This window comes from Dunckerocampus dactyliophorus, chromosome 4, assembly GCF_027744805.1.
Source record: "Dunckerocampus dactyliophorus isolate RoL2022-P2 chromosome 4, RoL_Ddac_1.1, whole genome shotgun sequence".
NCBI lineage: Eukaryota > Metazoa > Chordata > Actinopteri > Syngnathiformes > Syngnathidae > Dunckerocampus > Dunckerocampus dactyliophorus.
In genome coordinates this window covers 7,889,403-7,911,092 of record NC_072822.1, presented here as the reverse complement: position 1 = coordinate 7,911,092, position 21,690 = coordinate 7,889,403, and the positions used below count along the sequence as shown (strand labels likewise).

The 21,690-nt window shown below is 40.0% G+C and overlaps 1 protein-coding gene across 3 annotated transcripts in view; it reads left to right on the top strand.

Annotated features, from left to right (window-relative positions):
• Positions 1-531: 531 nt before the first annotated feature.
• The window catches only part of sh2b3 (SH2B adaptor protein 3), a 60,965-nt gene continuing 39,806 nt past the window's right edge, over positions 532-21,690 (top strand). The window contains exon 1 of one of the 3 annotated variants that reach the window (XM_054775126.1): positions 532-814. The gene's annotated coding sequence lies outside the window, so the exon portion shown is untranslated. Of the gene's footprint in view, positions 815-19,576; positions 20,715-20,841; positions 20,902-21,690 lie in introns of those variants that run through there. The other 2 variants (XM_054775128.1, XM_054775127.1) reach the window with 2 other exon arrangements.

The window sequence follows — 21,690 nt, the reverse complement described above, 5'->3', positions numbered from 1 at the left end:
GCACGTGCCATCTTAAGTCTCATTATATTTTATTGTATAACAACTTTATTTATTTGTTGAGTCTTTGTTCTCATAATATTCAATGAATACAACTGTTTGTTTTTTTTATAGACGGTTTAATTAAATTATTACACTTGATTTTACGCGCGGACAATGCTATTCCTACATAAAGATGCAATGACTATTGAAAAATGTATTATTAAAATAATTTATTCCATTTGATATTCAATTAATCTGAAATCCTACATTTTTAAGAAATTTGAAGTGAATAATTTGAGCTTTATTTTTAAAAACTTTTTTCTGGTATTTTACTCCATATTTTGAGGGGTTAATTTAGTATTGGATATTACTGTTAGCACAATGCTATTATTATTTATTATTCTAATCATTTATTTTAAACACAAGTCGTTAACCAAGAAGTCAACTGTGTATGAGTTTATTTTGGTGAGGCGGAAGTAGAGACGCACTCTTGTGAAATATCTCCAACTTGTCATTGTTGGACAGTGGCGGTGTTTTTTTTTCGGTGAGCGGAAACGAGGGGTCGCCACTTTTCTTTCTTTCCGCGTAAGGTTCGTGCCTGAAAGTTTTTTCCCCCTCTTCTCTTTTTTTTAAAGTCGGGGAGACATCGCCAAGACAGTCACAATGGCAGCCAGCGAAGAGACGTTTTGGTCCTCGTACGCTTCTTCCCGCTGACTTTCTCGTCTTTTTTGGCTCACTTTCTTCAAGCTTTTTCGCCACATGTCCGTTATGCGAAGTCCAAACTGTTGTGTTGTCGTCGTGCTGCGGTGGGTGCCCATCCGAGATAACGGAGAACGTGAGTATGCCACGAACACGCTGTTTTACTAACTTCCAACTCTTTGCACATGTCTTTTTCCTAAAGTGTTTTTTTATTTGCTTTAAAAAAAAGTAATTAATTGTGCTTATGTGAAGCTCCAAAAGGAACTAGCTTTCATGTAAACTTTCTGTGAGGTGCTTGGCTTCCCATCAAGACGTAAAGTTTATTTTTATATATATATATATATATATTTATATTTAAAGTAGCAAGTAAGTTTTTGTGACGCTGTCCTCCAAAATTTGATCTTCTGGCTGTCACCATGGCAATGACGCACACATTCTGTGCAAACATGCAGCAAAATTAGCATCTGCATATAGCAGCTAATGCTTCTAATATGTTCATAAAACTGTACTATGTCCTAAATGTTTCTTTCTTTCAGTGCAGATAAACATCAAACGTGTGAAAAATTGTTATTGTTATGTAAACCTGACAGGAATTTATGAGAAACACAGCAGGTAGAATGTTATCAAGCTAGCGAAGCGACTGCCCTGTATGTAATACCATTGCATGTCATAAGAGGCATCAGAGAGTTTACAAAAGCACAAGGAAGTACGCAGCAGAAGTTAGAATGCTAACCGGAAAGTGCAGTGTTTGCCTTTTAGGTGCAATATCACATTGTGCCTTAAGAGGTATCAGGGTGTAGCTAAAGCAAAAGCAAGTACAAACGAATAGTATCGAAAGTAGGTAGTATGTGTTTAACCGAATGCTAACCTCTTTGCGCAGTTTGTTTTCTATGTGCAAGTGTCCACTAAAGATAGAATGTTAACTTGTAATACCACTTTGTGCCATGAGGGCAGTTAGGGAGTTGCTGTCATAAACAAAAAAAAGGAATGAAAAATGAGGACATGTATCAGGTGTCCATTAAAGCTAACATGCTAACCAGCTGGTGCAGCGTCTGTACTTTGTACTACATTATGTCACAAGAGGCTTCAGGCAGTCATCGCACAAATGCTTCCAATGAAAAGTATGCAGCAAGTGTCCACAGAAGCTAGAATGCTAACTTACCAATTCATAATATGAATTTGTGTCGCAAGATAGTACAAAAATATCTGTAGAAAATGTGCCATAATAGCATGCTAACCATCTTGCCCTGTTTTTAGTGTATTACCTCTCCACATGCCACACGAGGCATCAGGAAGTCACTGTGGCACACTAGAGAATCTCAAATCAACAGAAGTTAAAATGCTAACCCACTAGCACATGTTCTATTCTATATGAAATACCATCAGGAAGTCCCCATTGAACAAAGATACTGCATAATAATTTCAAGGAAAGCAATGAAACGCGTCAAGTGTCCACCAAACTAACCCATTCGTCCAATGCCTGTCCTGTGTGTAATGCCACTATGGGCCTCTAGAGGCATCACGGAGCCACCATTGCACAACTAGATCTGCAGATGCTTCCACCATTTTGCTTTGTAGCTTGTAACATTCAGCCAAGTGTAGATGTTTGCACTCTAATATCAGAATATCACCTTTTTAAGTTTTACATTTTCACATGTGTTTATGTCCCATGTTATGTACTTCAATGCAAAATAATAGAAGCACCATTTATCTGCAGCAGGTATTGAGGGCAGCAGTGCATGTATAGGCTGATAATTTACACCCCTGCAGCAGTGGAAGGCATGTGGTTGCGTCATGTCTGATTGACTCACTCAGATGTGTCTAAAAGTGAAAGATGTGCCTGGCGGGCGTGGAAGCAGCAGGTTAACTGGTGTAAAGTGTGATTTATGATTCGATGTTTTGTCACACGTCATTAATTGCCTTTGTTTCTGCTAGCTTTTCCATGCACAGCTTTGCTTCCATTGTTATACATTCAGACGTCTAGATAGCATGAGCATTGTGCTTTGGACCTATTGTCTGTGAGCTTTTCTCGTTAATTTAAAGACAAAGTGGACTTCACCGGACCACTTGTGGACCAGCCCATGTGACGGCCACCTCAGGGACAATATTTATTGATTTGAAGGACAAATGGATGCAGTGATACTTTTTTTCATCACAACCTTAATCTACCACAATAAAAACACATTAAAAATAAACAATACTTAGCACATTCAGCGAAATGCTATATTTTTATTATTCGATTTATTTTGAAATGAAAATGCAAACGGTCCTGCTTCACATACCTTACTTTTCCACGTTTCTCATTCTTGTTCTTGTATTTTACTTTTTAATTTCACTGTCTTATTTTGGATCGGGAAATTGCTATTATGTAAGTACCTTCTGTTTTTTTTTCCACATCTAATCACATGATATGCAAATACAATGATCATAAAGGCTTGAATCTTGAATCAATCAGCTCTTCCTTGCTCCTCGGGGGTCTGACAAGACCACGAGAGAGGCCACGACGGCGCAGCAGGGAGGGGGCAATGGAGGAGGAGTGGAGTTAATTGATTGGAATATGAGTTGTGGTTTTTAAGAACGAAGAGACAAATTAGGGCGGAAATATAAAAAAGAAAGACACTGTATGTTTGGGAGCAGCCGAGAAACTATAAGACACTGTTTGGAAGTGTGGCTGTGTCTGAATTGTGGATTCCCCCCCCCCCCCCCCCCCCCCCCAGAAAAAAATACAGAATTCCTATCTTAAGTTCATGTTTGTTTTGAGGCAAACACAGAAATGTGTCCTTCAAAGCAGACATAATTAGAGAGTCTTCATACTCCGAAGTGTCCCTCCACCGCAATCTTGTTGCTGGGGGTGGAAAATTGTTGATTACAGGTCCGATTTGTAGTCGCAGCGGTGTTGAAAAAACATGTGCTTACTTGTCTGTTCCATGGTCCATTCTTAGCACGGAAAGGGGACATGGTCAAAGAAACGCACCCGTTTGTTTGCTGTTGAGTCACAGGACGGTTCCCCAAGCTTCACGGGTACATCTTGATATATTTCTACATAGATTTTAGTGCCTCTTGAGTTTTTTGGGGGGTTTTTTTGTGCAGCAGAACTGTCACAAGAAGTAAAAGTGCATGTTATCACACAAGTGGAAGGATTCGCCATAAACCTGCTTATTCCCAAAACATGTTCAAACAAGATACAGCGGAACATATAAGGTTGCGCGCAATCCTTCAGGACACATGGTACATTTATGCTTTGAAAATGCTTAAGCCAATTCAGTATAGGTCAGTATACGCTAATCCAGGGGCGCACACACTTTTTCAGCATGCAAGTCAAAATGACCTACCTCTTACTATAAAACATTCAACATATGCTGTATATAAAATGTAACCGGTAAACTTTGAAACTACGATACTAAATACGAATGATTAGTATTTCACATTCACAGTTTCAAAGTTTACAGGTCATCAAAATAGTTGATATCATTCAAGAATTCACAAATTCAATATGGAAATAAATAAAATTCCACAGAATTCCTCAATATTTCTGTACATAACCTTCGTGTTATGTCAGTCAAAATAGCTATGAAGCGTTCGTTATACACACAGTTCATGTGCTACGTCCAGTTAGCATTTGCTATCAAAGATTACATATATACAAGAAATGAAAAGGATAATGCAAAAGACAACGCAGCCCAAGTCAAAGCAATATATTAAAAGGGTTTCAGCGATGGGCGCATTTTCCAATGAATCATGAAATAGATTCACAAACAGAAGTGTTGAAAACACACATTTCTATAGTGGAGTTCAGGAGGCGAAGAGCAGCCATCAAACGATTGCCTTTTTTGTGAAGTGAACGGACACGTTATGCTATCGATATAGGCATCTTACCGCTCCGTTAGTTTATCCGTAATGGGAATAGTAAAGATGGAAGTTGCATATCCGCGTGTTGCTGGACGCATCTGTTCACCGCTTACTTTGCCGCGAAGGCGCAGCAGCAAATCAGGAGGGGAGCTTGATGTCAGCCGACTGATGTCTGATGACATCTACAAAGTGACGTTTATGATGTGGGTGACACATGTGATCGACCCACACTGCCTTTGCGATTGACCGGTAGCTCACGATTGAGGTAATGAGCACCCATGCGCTAAAATTTAAAGAAATTTAAAGAAGAATTTAAAGAAATTTAAACATGTCCGCATTTTTTGTACTCTGCATGCATTTTGACCCCTGAATGTGCTTGTACGCGTTGCTGCTCTCAAGGTACGCATTTTACTGGTTTCAGTTTCGAGTTCAGACTTGGAAACCTGGATTACACTCCTGTGTCGAGGCACCAGAGTACGGTACACCTGAAAACTTCTTATGGTAGCGTGATGTGTACCTGGAGGGGAAAAAAAACAACAAAATTCATTCAGCAGCATCAGCCCGCCTCCACAAAAGGCTTTTACCCTGATTTCGGGCTATAATAACAATGACTGTTGTAAGTCGGGATGTCCGATAACATCGGAAATTTTGCAAGCAGAGTAACAACAGAGCTCACAATGAACTAATCAACCTCCATGGAAATCGCCTGGAGGTCACCACTCCACATACCAGTCATACTCACTGTCAAACAAGAAAGAGCTAAAACGTCACACAGCAACGCAATAGGTAGATAACAACAGACAAGACACTACCAACGACAAATGCAGAACAATAACCGACAATTATGTGAGCTCTAAACACGTAACTCAGCAGCCATTTACAACAACAGAATCGGAAATTGAGAGTTGGACAATATCGGTATTATTAATTACATATCAGTTATCGGCAAAAAAGCCAATATCGAACATCCCTAGCTGTAATGCATCGATTAGTTCCCGCTATAATTACATTCTCTCTTTAATGACCTTTGTTCGCTTCCAAAACCATACATTTGTGATTCAGCAGTCATGGCTCCAAAAATGTGAGGATTTTTGGTTAAAAAAAAAAAAAAAAAATATATATATATATATATATATATATATATATATATATATATATATATATATATACAATACCAGTAAAATGTATCACTGTTCAAAATTCCCATGTGGTGGCCCTGGAATGCACCATAGTTTTGTGTTGAGACGCAAAAGTTTGGCTATGGTTGACTTGATTCTACTTATTATAGATCATCTTACATGCTAATTTATTAGTGGTGGGTATCTATACTGTTTATACTTAAAATGCGCTTAGTAAGTGTTAATAACTGGATTGTGTTGGGAATGAACAATAACAATGTGTAGGGGAGGATTCTGAACATGAATATAATCAAATAATGACAACAGCCACCTTTATTGCAAATGTAGATCCAAAATCGGAAAAGAACGTGTTGGGAGAGGAAGGGGGTTGGAGCCATGTGTCAAAAATAGACATTTTTATGGGCGAATCAATTACTCACATTTTTCCGGCATCAGCAGGTGGTCTTGGAACGTAGTCGACGAGAATTGTGGTTTCTCACAGAGTTGACGTCATGCGCTCAACCTCGTCCGAGAGATACAAAAGCAGGGTTGGCGAAAGTGTGGCCAAGGGACAGTTTGCAGCCTGTGGCTCGTTTTTTTAATTGGGAAATTCAGAATCTGCCGAGGGCCAAATGGGGGTCTTGATAAACAGGGCTTGTCTAATATTCACTGTGTTATGTTTGGGTCCAAACAGTAATAGAAGGAATAGAAGCACTTTTTATCTCAAAGTAGAAGTTGTAAGCAAACCAAGGCATGAGTAAAATGTTTTTCATACAAAATGTAACTAAGAATAAAACGAATATTGTAAGTATGACCAATGTAGATACTCAAACTATGATGGCATGAAATGTTTTGTGCTGAGCAGCCAGAACATGTGTATACATGTGTGATGTGGTCATCGTCACACTTTTTCCTCTTTACTATAACTGGTATCCTTAATCCTTTGGATCAGGAGTGTCAAACTCAATCGCACAGGGGGCCAAAACTCAAAGCTGACATTAGGTTACGGGCCAAACGGGACAGGACAACAGGCTCCCGACCCCACCCCACCACCCCGATGCGGGCCAACGCAGTGCTATTTTCCAAAAGCTCAGGCCCGCTCAGTGCTGCAATTTTCATTTGGCCCGTGGAACTTTTTGGAAAATAGCATTGAGTTGGCCCGCATCGCGGCCCTCATCAGACATAGTGCTTGCAAGGATCTGCGTGATCAAGTAATTTTTCCAGTATCAACAACTACTCTAACGTTACAAAAGTCAAAGTGGCCACAGTATTATATATATATATATAGCCCAAATTGCACTGTGCCAGATTCAGACCAAAAGTAACAATTTAACCGTACACAACTAGAAACGATACCACTTTACAGTAACTGTCTGTGCAAATTAACACCTTCAAGAGGCGTAAGACAGTCAAAAGTGATCATTTTGCAAACTCTCTCGGATTATGATGTTTGCGTGGATTTAAAATACTGTAGCTTTTGCCGAGACCTTGAGAGAAGGACGAGAATGTGGTTGATCAACAATTGCTTTATTGAAACAGCCATGCTAAAACAACCATAGTCATGTAACCGCAACCATCGGAAAGAAGAGATTTCCAGCGGGAATAAACGGAAATGAACATGGGTATTTAAAAAAATGCACATTCCCCCGACCTCGGATGTAAAAAAAAAAAAAAAAAAAAAAAAAGGTCCATTTACACGAATGAATGTACGACCCCATAAAAACATTCACCAGCTGTCATGCACATTTCGCCCCAGCCTGAAAACGCAACCACAGCTGGCTGGTGCATTGAATTGGTATGTTCCAATCCCGGCACCGCGTGCGCGGGGAACCGGGATAAAAGCTATGGAGGCTGCTTACGGTACTTACCTAGTATTTGTCGGTGCTAATGTGACATTTTCTCAAAATATGACCATACTAAATACTATTTTTTGAGCCTGGATTATTGGGGCATGTCCTGTCAAGTTTGTAACATCAAACGATCGTGTGTGTGCGCACTGATGATGCTTATGAGTGTGCTTCATTCACCAGATATGTTGATTTAATAGGACAAGAAGGTTTTAATACTCACAATATGCAGAAATATACAATTTATTGAACATTTCCACAGTCATTCGCCATTTTCTAAGAATGATTTGCTCAAAACTGTTTAGAAAATGTTCCTCAATAATTGGACTTCCAGGAAGTCAGATGGCTGCCAATGATTCACAGTTGAATTATCCACCACCACCATTCACCCACCCGTGTATCTCACGTCTCCAAAATTGTCAGGAGTTTTTGCAGTTTGCAATTAATCGAACAGTTCACATGTAGCGATGAGTCATTCCTTAAAGTCTTTCCTGGCTCCGCAAGAGACGGCATCATATTCCCAGGGTGGAATATTTAAGCCTGGCTCCAACAGTGTGAGTGATGGATTGTTGCTTTCAGCTTTTTGTGCAAACAAGCGCGTGTTTAAAGATTCCAGCGATAAGTTGTTGTTTCATGTTCTGGGTTATGTAGTGTAGGGTTTGGTTTGCTGTAAAAGGTTCTGTGTGCCTCTTCATTGTCACGATTGTGTGACCTGTGCAGTTAAAGAACACCACATGTGATAAGACTAACTGATCATGTACAGTCTGTTTGCCTTGGAGAAATTCAATGAGTTTCTTGTTTGTGTAAAGTCATTCATATTGTCAGTCTGCAGAAAATTAACTTGGAAAGTTTTTTTAAAATAAAGTTGCTGTTTTTTTATGTCGGAGGAAAATAGAGCCTTCTAAACATGCAATAAACCCCTATATTACCTTTACACTCGTGTTACCCAATATAGTAAATATAGTAATTAGGGCTGTCCCAATCCAATATTAATATCGGATATCGCGCCAGTTTCAGCAAAAAAAACAGTATCTGCTTATGTTGGCCTGCGTCTCAAATCTCCGATATTGGCACTCCGAATCAAGCAGTCGATTTCAGACTCCGCCCCGGCAAGTCTATCCAGCAGCGACCAGATAGAGGCCATGTGATCACAAGAGCAGTGTTTGCTAGCGTGCTAACAAAGTAACAAGAAGCAGGAGTGATGTCGGGCCGTGTGGCAGCTAAAAGATGTTGCAGCTGAGTACAAAACTTTTTCACAGGGCCATGTAGGTTTAGATTTTTTCTCCTTAATAATAAAAAGTTTCATTTAAAAACTACATTTTGTGTTCAGTAAGCAGAATTGGGAAGCAGAATTGCAATTTGAATTGCAGTAAAGGGGGTTGGAGCCATGTGTCAAGTAAAATTCAAAGAAATTCATGATGCATAATTAAGGTGTATGTAACAATGAAGCTTTGCACAGTATATATTTAAAACATGAATTTTATCAAACTATTATTGTATGAACTTTCTGTGCACAATAATTTATTATAGTATAGTAAATTTACATTGAAAACCTACTCGGATAAAACATCCATCCATCCATCCATTTTCTACTCCGCTTATCCTAATTAGGGTCGTGGGGGTATGCCGGAGCCTATCCCAGCTGACTTCGGGCGAGAGGCGGGGTACACTCTGGACTGGTCGCCAACCAATCACAGGGCACATATAGAAAAACAATCGTTCACGCTCACATTCATACCTATGGACAATTTAGAGTCACCAATTAACCTAACATGCGTGTTTTTGGAATGTGGGAGGAAACTGTAGTACCCGGAGAAAACCCACGAGCACACGGGGAGAACATGCAAACTCCACACCGAGATGCCCAACCATCAGATTCAAACCCAAGCCTTCCCGATCTCCTGAGTGAGTGGCCAACATGCTAATCACTCAGCCACCCTGCGGCCCTCAGACAGCATTTCATCTCCCAGAATACCTTGGTACAAGGTGCAACTACAAATTCTGCCTTTACAAAAATGCTAATGCTCACGGATGAGTTGAACAAATATCCTCACAGTTTCAGAAGAAGAGTAAAGTCCAAATTATTAACAGTGGTTAACTTATGTTTACGCTTGTATGACAGTTAAGTATGTTAAAATAATGACAATAAGCCTTTGTCAATTGTCTTAATGGTTGTTTTTAGGTTTTCATATTTAGCTTATTTTTACACTTGCATCGCAATTAACAATGTCAGGAAATGACGTGGTGCCTTTGGCTATTGTCTTAAAAATTTCTTAAAAATTAAAATTGCCGCCAATTTTTATTGACCCGTGGCACACTGTAAAAATAAAAAAATTAATGAATAAATAATAATAATAATGTGGGAAATTGAGCAAAAAGGCACAATGTAAATAGATGAACGTGAAATGCTGAGGTTAATAACACAATGCTTTGTCAATTTACATATAATCTTTTTTTTTTTTTTTAGCATTTTTACAAAATAAAAATAAAAAATATATATACATATATTCAGTATGTAAAAAGTGGGCCCCCACATCCTTTCATATTTCAGTATGCGGCCCTCTGTTTCATTTATTTTTTCCACTTTTTACACAATTAAGTAGTTGTCACAAGATCTTGTGAGATTAAAATTTGACAGAATTTCTCATTCAGAAAGAAAACTGTCTCGTGGGCACTAGTCCTGGAACGATAATTGCTTTATTCAAGTCTTTCACTAGTGAGTCAAGTTCACTAGTAAGTCAGGTCAAATCACTAGTGAAATAAATTGATGATAATTACAAATAATTGAACGCCAAAGCTGGTTTATACTTTGACTTCTCAAAAATTGCTAAACTTTCCAGTATTAAGGAGTATGCTTAATGCCAGTGTCTGTTGGTGTCATTTGGACGAAAAATACATGTTAAAAGTATCGAATTCTCACTGATATGTGATGAGAATGAATTTCTCTGAATTGCATTAAATTCAGTTCCACTTCCTGTAATTCAAATTCAGTTCAACATCTTGTGGGGCCGAGTCCATTCAAATTCAAATTCAACCATTGAATTCTGAATTTTGCGCAGGCCTGGCGCAAACGGTGTGCAAACTCGTCTTCACGCTTTTCAGGCATGCCATAAATAAATAAATGACCCGTATTGCTACGGCAAACTGTGGGACACTGCAGAGGCAATATGCGTGCAAGTGTAAACACCACTTCATTCAGATATCCTCAATGTTTTATGAACCCCAGACTGTTACAGTGACAGTTTTGTCAAGCACATTGATCTATTCATTCATCTAATTTCACAATTTGACTTGTTTCTTATAGCTATTCAGTAGACCATGTGAACTATACAAAGCGATCGATGGGGATGCTAATAAAGCTCTTATGGTGCTTTGTATTGTATCCCCAATGATCGCCTGCACTGTCTGTGTGACGCCTGACGCTCGCCGCTGGCATTGTTCCCAAACTTCCCCCTCCCACCCAATCACTCATAACATGTGTCCGTCTTGCCAAAACGTTCCCCTACTCAAGTCGGCCTGTCATTAGATCTCTGGAAGTTTTATTATTTCCTCAACATGCCAGGTTCAGTCTTTGGGAGAGATAATGATTGACTGCAGACGTCTTTTATTAGTCATGCTGGAAGAGAATACATTGTTTGGTGACTATGATCATTTATCGCCTTCTTTTCGTGGAATTGTCTTGTCCCACAGCACGTCCATGTATTGCTTGTGATTCCAGCCCTTGCTTGGTGCTTTTCAGTTTTTCTCAGCGTTCCTCTCCGTTCCCAGACCACGGGAAATGGTCCAAGAGCTGCAGAGCTTTATTTCTGTGCGTCGTAAGAATAGCAGCATTGTGTCGTGTCGAAGCATGCATTGTTGTGGGAATGCAGAACTGAGCTAGAGAATGGGAAGGAAAAAAAACTCAAAACTTTTGCTGACCTTACGAGTGTCTACCGCCTCATGTTCGCGCTTGTTTTTCTAGGTGTGGAAAAAAGGGTTTTATAATATAGCAAACGAGATTCCTAAAGCCACCCAGAATGAAAGTGTCGTTAAATGCCAAGCATCAGACAAGGGAGGTGGTTTAAGGTTGCTGTGGCCCCTCAGCGTTGGTATTTCAACAGACAGACATTTTGCTAATTTCAGAAGTTTGGTGAAAACTTGTGCTGCAAAGTAGTAGCCGGCGGCTCCTCTCGTTTTTTTTTTTTTTTGTATTTTTTTAACCACAGATCAGCTGATGCTCCACTCAGGTTGTGGGAAGTAAACTAAGGTTATCTCATGTTTCAGTGTCGCTCCCTCCTTTACTATATGTTCTTCAATTATGCAAGCCATGTGATATGTTCAGACTCAAAGCGCGACGGCGTCTCATTCACACAATGGCCTGTCTCATTGTATCTTCTGCACAGCATTGAGACATCGTGCTCTTTCACGGCGCAGAGCTCCTGCTGGCCTTCCGCAGCGGCCTGTCGCTCTCATTATAAAACATGAAGTGAAAGTTGTAGGAAAAAGGTCACATGGTGACCGCTCTTCCTAACTAGTGTGTTTGGGTAACATGTAGCGGGGTGTTTTGCCTGTAATAACAGTCATGAAAGGTTATTGGTTGGATAATTCCGGTTCTTTTTATTCCTTCCCACACTTCTGTTGTCAGACTTGCACAATACCTGCTATTACAGCCTTTTAAGGTGTTTTTGCAGGTCTTTTTGAGGGTGTTATCATGTAAATGTACAGTACACCAGATCTTCCACATGTTTCCCCCCTGTTTGCATCAGATGTTTGAGAGCCTGGTGAGTTCTGACTACTTGTTCTTTAGATAAATGGACAGTACATTAACTTGACATGCCAGAATGTTTCTTAACAAAGAACCATCTGGTGTATAGTCATTGGAAAGGATTTTTGGAGACTGGATTGGATGAGCCATCTGTCAATCATACATCACCCTATTCAGCAGATGAGTCATAGCATCTCTGTCTTCAGTGCTATTCTTCACTCTTTGACCGACGAAATACACCTTGTTGACAAAGCAGGAGGGGAGAATGGAGGAAAGTATGTGGCACTAACAGCTTCCAATTTCCTTGCAGAATTTAGTGTTTCTGTGAAAATGTTGTCAATTTATCCTAAAGAACATTTGCAATATCAAACTTGAGGATGTACTCACACAATTCACTCACAATAACACTCTGTACAATTGTACAGTGCTGGACTTGGGTGCAATTCCCCCTTCCGTTACCGCAATTTCTATGACATAGTGGACTATTTCCAGTCTTATTTAGTGTCATTCTGATTTTTTTTATTTTGCACAAGGTTGCTGCTGTCATGATTTTTTGCAACAGCAGCAGCATTTGCATGAATGAAATGACAATGATAAATGTCTTTATCCAGGCTCAGTACAGTTGGAGGTACAGCGTTTGTAGTCATGTGACTCCACCCATCCAGCCTGAACAAGAAGCGAAACAGACGATGAGGGAACGGCTGATTGTTCAAATGAAGAAGCGACTGTACAGTGCCAGCATTTCACTCGCACATGCACCTTACGTTGACGCGCGATGACATCCCAGCCGTACAAGCTGCACTCGCTGACGTACTGTAGCTAACTAGCTATGTTATCAGTTGGATACTGGAGCGCTGTGGGAAAGACGACTGCTCTCTGTGACATACTATACTTTTTAAAGCCTTTAAAAAAAACAAAAAACATGTACATCATTGCCAATTATGCAAAGTTGACAATTCACAAATAAAGAAGAGAAAGAAAAGAAAATAAAAACATTATAAAAACGTCTCTATTGGAAACCATGATTAGTTTACTGTTGGTAGCAGTTTTTAAGGATTTCATGCTCTATTTGATGTCACGAATAGATGGTCACATGGCTACAAGAACATGTGAAATTCTCTTTTCATTGTGTAAATGATCATTTTGATGATTATGTATCCAGTTTCTAAAGCCAACGTGGCACACACATATAGGCAAATAACATGACAATGGAATGTCTGGAATTTAATAGAATTGTTAGAAAAATGAGAACATCACTATATTTATAAATGGTATTATTATTATTATTATTGGAAAATATTACCTGACATGGTTGTGGTAGGTTGGGTTGGTATCAACGCTGTTCTTCCTGTGCAGTGTGATAAGTGGCCATTGGTAATGTAATTGCATGAGACGTGATGCCAGTCATGTTATGCGGCTGTATGTGTAGCTTAGTACATGTGTGTACAGGATGTAGTATGCCAGGGTATGTACCATACATTCATATTTGTGGACCGCAGACCCAAGGAAATTTATTTTGGGTTCCTCAAAGATGATGTTGAACAAAAGAACACGAAATGCAAAGTGAGTATGAAAACTGTCGTAACCACCCAAAGCACATTATGGAAATGGAGCGCTGTCGGCGCTTTTTGGAGGTTTTTTCAGAAGGCTTTATCGGCGGAATAGGTGCGTCCCATTAAGTGCATTATATTTCATCGAAAGTAATGTGCTCCAGTTGGTCAATAAATCAACGAAAAGCAGTTAATTTGCATTTCCTGCAACTATTTTCAGATGGCAAAGATATACAGTATAGTGGTTGGGGATCTATCGTGCATTTATCGTTATCAAGGTAAAACTGCCCAATTTATCGTGATATTGGTTTGACGTCATATGGTCCAACCCTAGGTTGAGGTCAGGGCTCGCAATACCAAACACATTCAAGCATGCCTTCATGGACTGCAGGGGGTACGATCATCCTGGGCCTTCCTTCCCCACAAACTGCAAATTTGAAAGCATTGAGTTGTCCAAATGTCTGATGTGGTCCAAATGTGGTAAGACTGAAGAAGACTTAGCGCGTACTCACACTTGTACACTGCTGTATTACTGCAATTTCCCCAACTTTGTGAATTATTTCAAGTAATTAGGATTATTTGTATTGTACAAGGTGGCGGCTGTCATGAATTACTTGCGAGAGGAGCAATCACATTAATTAAATGACATTACTTTATTACGCAAAAGGATGTACTTGCAGGTGAATGATGCATGCGGTGTATTTTGACTTTTAGATTTTAAATCTCTTTACTTATATTATGAATTTTGTCGTTTATTATTATTGGCAAGGAGCAATTGCATTAGTCATTCAATGACTAGATTATATTTCGTACGTGCATAATTAATCGTGCCATGCACTGGCCCACCAATTCCAATCGTGCCAAAGGAGGGACGTGTACCGAACGAGCGTAGATCAGAGCACTCGCACTAGCCAAAGCTGCCAGACTTTAGTTGTGAAGTGGACGTTAACTCAGCGTGTTTAGCCAACTGTGTACGTCCTTAAGAGTCTAGGCCAATCTTTTATGAGTTAATTTGATGTATTGAATGCTATAGCAGCATACACTAACCTTAGATGCACAGCTGGATGCCTGGTAGAACAAAGATCCTTTGCTTGACCACCCTCGACCTCCGCTCCCAAACCAAGGCCCCTCTCCCTCTCGACCTCACCCTGTGATTTTCACACTTCCTGCCCTCCCTCTCATTATCCCCCCCCATCTGTCAATACCTCAGACTCGTGCCTTAACTTTTCTCCTTTTTGCTTTCTAGTTTTATTTCCTCCCCCGCCCGCCCTCCCTGTCTTTCTTTTGTTAAACCCTCCTTATGCCCACACATTCGTAGTGCAAGCCACTGTGAATCATTCTGAGTCACACAATGAAAATTCAAAGGTGGTAACAAAATCTATTTTTCCTAGCAGTACCCTGTTATGCACGTGTTGCCATTTTTCCCCTCTTTTTTTTTTTTTTTTACACTCCACGTTTTCTGGGAAAAAACGCATTTGATATATCTGATAGATTCATGCTGTCTGATCAAATTAAAATTGCAAGCTGCTAGAACTGAGCTGGTTGACATCAGTAGTTATCGTAGCAGTAAATTGTTAGGAGACGGAGCCCACGTTGCTGTGCATCCATATTGTGTCCCAACAAGTGTCAACATCTCTTTCCTAAAGCCCAAATAACAGACCTTTAACCAAGAGTTCCAACCAAAGTTCTGCAGATAGTATAATTAGGCTTTCCCTTCAATTGGGGTTTCCACCAAAACCATGTACTGTTGTCTAATGTTGTAGACCACAAAACCTCATAAACCGAGGCCAGGTCAAGATAAAGACTTTGAGCAGCAGCTGAGATCAAATCAAGATCAAGACTGAGGCAAAGTACTCACTAACTCACTGTACTGCAAAAAAGATCGGTGAGGATAATTCATAATGCAGAGTATAGAGAACAGGCAGGAATGCAGGAAGTGAATAATATGTACTGTACAAGATATGGAATGGATGGGGGGTAGGATTAAATAAGCTTTGTTTCTTTCTACTCCTTTTGGACCTGAGGAACTGTGAAAGGGTGGTTGATGAGATGTATTCCATGGTAACCTTCATGCATGTTCAAATAAAACTAAACCAAAGGTGAGACTTGACCAATATTTTAAATCTGGTCATAATCACAAAAAAAATTGTACAATACACGCACTGCTGTCCCTGCATCTTTTCTGTAAGAGTCCCCTATGCCTGCGTCTGACACGAGACCAAATTTCAAATGCAAATGCTGACAAGATCCTGAAAAAGTGATCATAAGTTAGCCCAAGGTTGACAAAGTTACCGTAATCGTATGATCAATGGGTTACAAGGTCACATTTACTGGCAAGTACGAGTGTTATTTTAATTATTTGTGCTTAAAAAACATTTTTGCCTAAGAAAAAAGACCAACATTTGGGATCTAGAGGTTTCTACACGCAAACCAACAGGCAGTTCCCGGAAATCAAACATGACAAGTGTAATCGTGAACACACCCTTGGCAAACAACAGAGGATGAGTTATGATGTTAATTTTAAGATAATGGTGATAAATGAAGCAGAGTCAACTGTTGAGCAGGCAAGAAATAACTATGACTTAACTGATATCAAAAAGATGAAGTATTTATAAATCTGACAAAAGCTTTCAATACACACAACATCCTAATTAGAACAGAATTAGAAAGGTACAGACTCAGAGGGTTAGTTTTGAATTGGGTCAAAAGCTACCTAGCTAACAGAAGCAATATGTGAAGCTAGGAGGCTACACACCTGCAAGTTTAAATATTACGTGTGGAGTACCCCAGGGCTCAATACCGGGACCAAAACTGTTCAACTTGTATATTAATGATGTCTGTAAAGTGATGAAAGACTTCAAGTTAGTATTATTTGCGGATGACACTGCTGCTTTTTGTTCTGGGGAAAGCACACAAGAGTGAATAAAAAAAAGTCACAGATGAAACGGCCTTATTAAAAAGATGGTTTGATTAAAAATAGATTATTCTTGAACCTAAGTAAATCTGAAATAATGCTATTCGGTAATAGCAGAAAGGACATGCACACACAAATACAAATTGACGGTGTAGACGTTGAAAGGGTGAACGAAAGTACATTTTTGAGGATCACAATAGATGAAAAAATGAGCTGGAAATCTCACATAAAAAATATAAAACATAAGGTGGCGAGAAATACCTCAATTTTGAATAAAGCCATATTTTTCTTGACCAAAAATCACTCCATACTCTTTACTGCTCTCTCGTATTACCATACCTAACTTATTGTGTGGAGATATGGGGTAATAATTAATTCAAGAGATTCAAGAGATTCAAGAGAGTTTTATTGTCATGTGCATAGTAAAACAGCAGTTATACCATGCAATGAAAATCTTATTCTGTTCATTCTCCCAAGAAAAGAAAGAAAACAAATGAAAGAATAAGAACATAAGAAACATAAACACATAAACATATATACCAATAAATTAAGCAACAACAACAGAAGAGACATTAATACAAGTAAATAATACAAATAAATAAATAAATAATAAAGTGCTATGAGTGTGTGCGTGTGTTGCGTGCGGCGTGTGTGAGTGCTTCGTTGAGGAGCCTGATGGCCTGTGGGTAAAAGCTGTTTGCCAGCCTTGTGGTCCTGGACTTCAAACTCCTGTAGCGTCTGCCTGACGGTAGGAGTTTGAATAATGAGTGTTGTGGATGTGTGCTGTCCTTGATGAGGTTGTGTGTTCTTCGTAGGACTCTAGATTTATAAATGTCTTGCAGTGAGGGGAGGGCTGCCCCAACAATGTTCTGTGAGGTCTTGATCACCCGCTGGAGTGCCTTCCTATCACGTGTTGTACAGTTACCGTACCAAACAGTGATGGAGGCGGTAAGGACACTTTCGATAGTGCATCTGTAGAAGCAACTCAGGATTGTGGTGGACATGCCAAATTTCCTCAGTCTTCTCAGGAAGTACAGTCTCCTTTGGGACTTCTTCAGAATTTGTTGGGTGTTGTGAGACCAGGTGAGGTCCTCGCTGATGTGTGTGCCAAGGAACTTGAAGGTTTTCACCCTCTCCACCTCAGTCTCATCAATAAACAGGGGTCTATGCGGCTCCTTTTCATCTCCCAACTCTCTACTCGATAAATGTCCTGCAAAAAAAAGATCAGTTAGGATAATCCATAATGCCACGTATAGAGATCATACATATCCTTTATTACGAAAATCCCAAATATTAATTTGCTGATTTAGTCAATTTTCAAACAGCTAAAATTATGTATAAAGCTAACAATAACCTGTTACCCCAAAAAGGGATTACAATACTTTTCTACAAGAAAGGAGAAATACTGTACAATCTCGGGGAAAAACTAAACTTAAAACACTTATATGCGAGAACAATGCGTATTACTAGTTATTACGATTGTGGAAAAACCTTGACAATTATATTACCATATCGATACATCACCATATCACTTTTCTATGTATTAAAAAGATCACATATGAAATACAGGAAGTTGATACATGTACAGCAACAGATGTGAAACGGATTGGGGGTAGGATGAAATAAGCCTTGCTTAAAAAAGGATTTGTTTTTTTTCCCGAAATCTAGCCTTGAAAAAGATTGGGGGGATTTATATTCAAGTCAGTACGGTATTATGTAATATTCACTGTGTAAATAGGAATGTTCCTATGGTAATGTTCAGACAGAACATAGCCAATTACATTTAGTTAGTTAGTTAAATTTTCTGAATGATGCCCCAAACTATTTGAATGAAACCAAACATAGAATAAATATGATGAATTGTGGGTTAATTACAACTTTGCAAATGTTAGGACTCTGTTTTTCTGGTTTCTTTGATGTCATAGGCACCCTTGCTTGCAATAATCTGCAATCACTAGATCATTTAATCGCCACACGATGATATCCATCTGAGGCGTGTCAGGGCAACAACTGCCTGCATCACACGTTCATCCCAAGATGCTCCAAGGTCCGTTTCAAGGGCTTTGTTGAAAATCAAACCAGCGAGTCATGAGGTAACTCGTGTCGACAAGATCAATTGGTATGTGTCTGTCATGCACCCTGCTTACTTCCTGCTCGATTAGCATCGGCTCAGGGATACAGGAGGAGCTTAGTTGCACTACGCCTGTGAAGTGTGGCAAAGTTTGAAGAGGTGATTGAGGGTAACTTTTTATTTTGATGTTTGCAGTCTTGTGTGGTGATGAGAGGCAGAGAACTTCCCTGATGAGGACTGAAACTAGCAGTCTTGGTCATCCATGAATCGGCTAATTAGTTCCTCTGCAGTTTTTTCGTAAATGCCCATCACAAGGTCACTGGTTGGTTGGACAATACGTTATTGAACAACTACAAGCCATAAATGTCGTCTAAGCTCGGGGGGTTTTTGCAGACCTTTTTAACATCAGTCATGGCAGATTAGTTCTGTCTTAGGGATAATTTGATTCATCAACTAATAGTGACTGTCAGATGAAGATCATTTTCTTGATTCTTGTTGCAAGCTGCTTTCCTGGAAGACAATTTGTACCAGCAGCTGTTTGACACGTGAGTATGTCCAATAAAGGCTGTGTTGGCTGTTTTTGATTTAAAGCTTGTGTTTGAGTGGCAGCATTGGTAGTTTTTCCTTCATAGCTGGGACCAAGCCTGTGGCTGATGTAGCTGTTTGAATTTATAGTAGAGAGCAGGAAATAACTGACATGCTTGCTGCAGGTTTTTTTTTTTTTTTTTTTTTTTTTTTAAGTTGAGGCTGGGAAAAGCTGTGCCTGATTCTGATGTGGGTTTGAACATGTGCATTGTGCTTATTTGGCTTTTTTGACTCTCGGTATTTTGATCATTTTTTAGGCTAGTTACAGTATATCACAGTTGGCAAGAATTTGTTTTTATTTTTAAATTTCTGCAGTCCCTTCTATTGCAAAGTGTATAGAATTGCAGGTTAGCCTATATGTCTACACTCTTTACCCGCACGTGGGTTTGTCACAATACCAGAATTTCAGTAGTCGATACCAATACATTTTTTTAAAGACAGCAGGCGTTCTTCTTTGCCGCTGACTACCGAGAAAAACAAGAGACTAGCACTCTGAAAACAAGTCCAAAACAACAGGGAACTTGGAAATTTGCAAGCTACTATACCACAAGGGGTACACGTATCGCTGGTTGGGAATCACTGCTCTATATGTCGGGTGCGCAGTGCTGTTTTTAAGAATCTACTGCAACAACGCTAGTTAAAGATTTGAAGACAAGAATGCTCTACTGTTTTTAGGAATCTGTTGCAAAAATGTTAGTGCGTCCAAAGTTTTGAAGTAAACATGGGGCCAGATTTGCCCCGTGGGCCACCAGTTGAATAACCCTGTTGTAGGAAGACCAGAAGACAGCCTCATGGCTGTGGTCAGAGTTCACGAGGAAGAGTTAGATGATACAAAAATGTTTTGTTTCCCCCCACAACTGGACTCCATAACTCCAAGGTGCGTTAATGCAAGCACATCTGGAGGTGCAGACAGCAGGATGACAACCATGGGAACAGTGGCGGCGCAGACCCCCACCAGAGGCATCCAGCGGAGAGGAAGTGTGTGTTCATATGTGTGTGCATGTTGAGTCACTTGCTGCTGAGTCATCGCTGGGCTGGCCATGCAGATAGAAACAGCCTTCTGGGGGGGCCAGCTGCAGGGGCGCAAGGGGGGCACGCACCGATGCACGCTTTAAAGAGTACAGGAAGGGAATTAGTTGTTGTGACAGGACTCCTCCGGGAACTTCAGTGACGCAATATTGGGCCATGCCAAGTTACACCGCTCCCCGCCCCCTTACATTGGCGTCTGTATGTTCCAATTTTGAAAAAAAACAAACCAAGTGTGAGCGTGTTGCATGACACCAAGTGAAGAAGCGTCTGCCTGCGAGTGGCGTCACTGGGGACACGGCGAGAGATTTGGTGGAGAGATAACCAGTCAGGTTGGAGCATGTTTTTGCTAAAACACAAAGAAGCCCCCCTTCTATTTCTTGTGGTTTTCTGTGATCTGTTGGATTACTGAATGTGCTCCCCCCAACACACAAACCCACATTTAATCATATATGCACACATACACTCATGCTTTCTGTGTGTAGAAAAGACACTTCTCTGCTGCATGGGAGGAAGATGGTATGTATTGTAGGCGCATGCTGACTCGTTAAGTCTCATTTTTGTTGTGAAAATGACAATATCTAGTGTGTTTTCTTGAAATCCTTGAAAGCCATCCAGCTAGAAAGTTCTTTCTATTTAGTTTACCTATTTTTGCTGATTTTACTGCATTTTTATCTCCCCCAAGACTGAACCTCCACTCAGGCATCCTCGTGCATACAAGGGCAGGATGTTTGAAGAGGTGATGGACAGGATCTGCATTTCCTTTGGATAGCCACGACTACAAACAGTCTCTTTGTCAAGATAAATGGTTAATTCCCAAAACTGTGGTGCCATGCCTTTCTAATTATGAGAAGAACTGCTTGGTATCAGTGGTGGCTATTCTTTCTGCTTAAAGCTCGATTGGGAATGTGACTTTCCATCATTATTGAATTTAAGGAAGGTTTGAGGCCGCTGCAAAAGCAGCATCTATTGCAGAGCTGCCAACTCTCCCGGATTCTGCGGGAGACTCCCGGAAATTACCCTAGTCTCCCAACATTCTGGCTAAAGTTAAAAAAAATCTACCGGATTGTGATGTTTTTGTGTGACTATAAAATACTTAATTTTGTTAAACGAACTGTGGGCCAAAAAATTAGTGTGTTAATGTGGTGAAGGCAACCAGATTTCCCGGCGGCTAGTTCTGTATGCTGCCATCAAGGGTACAAAGCGGTGCAGCTCACGAGCATGCTCGGCACCATCAGCAGGTGTGCCAACATCACGCTTGTACATTAGTGATCACGAGGAAATGGCTTCCAAGTAGATAAAATATTA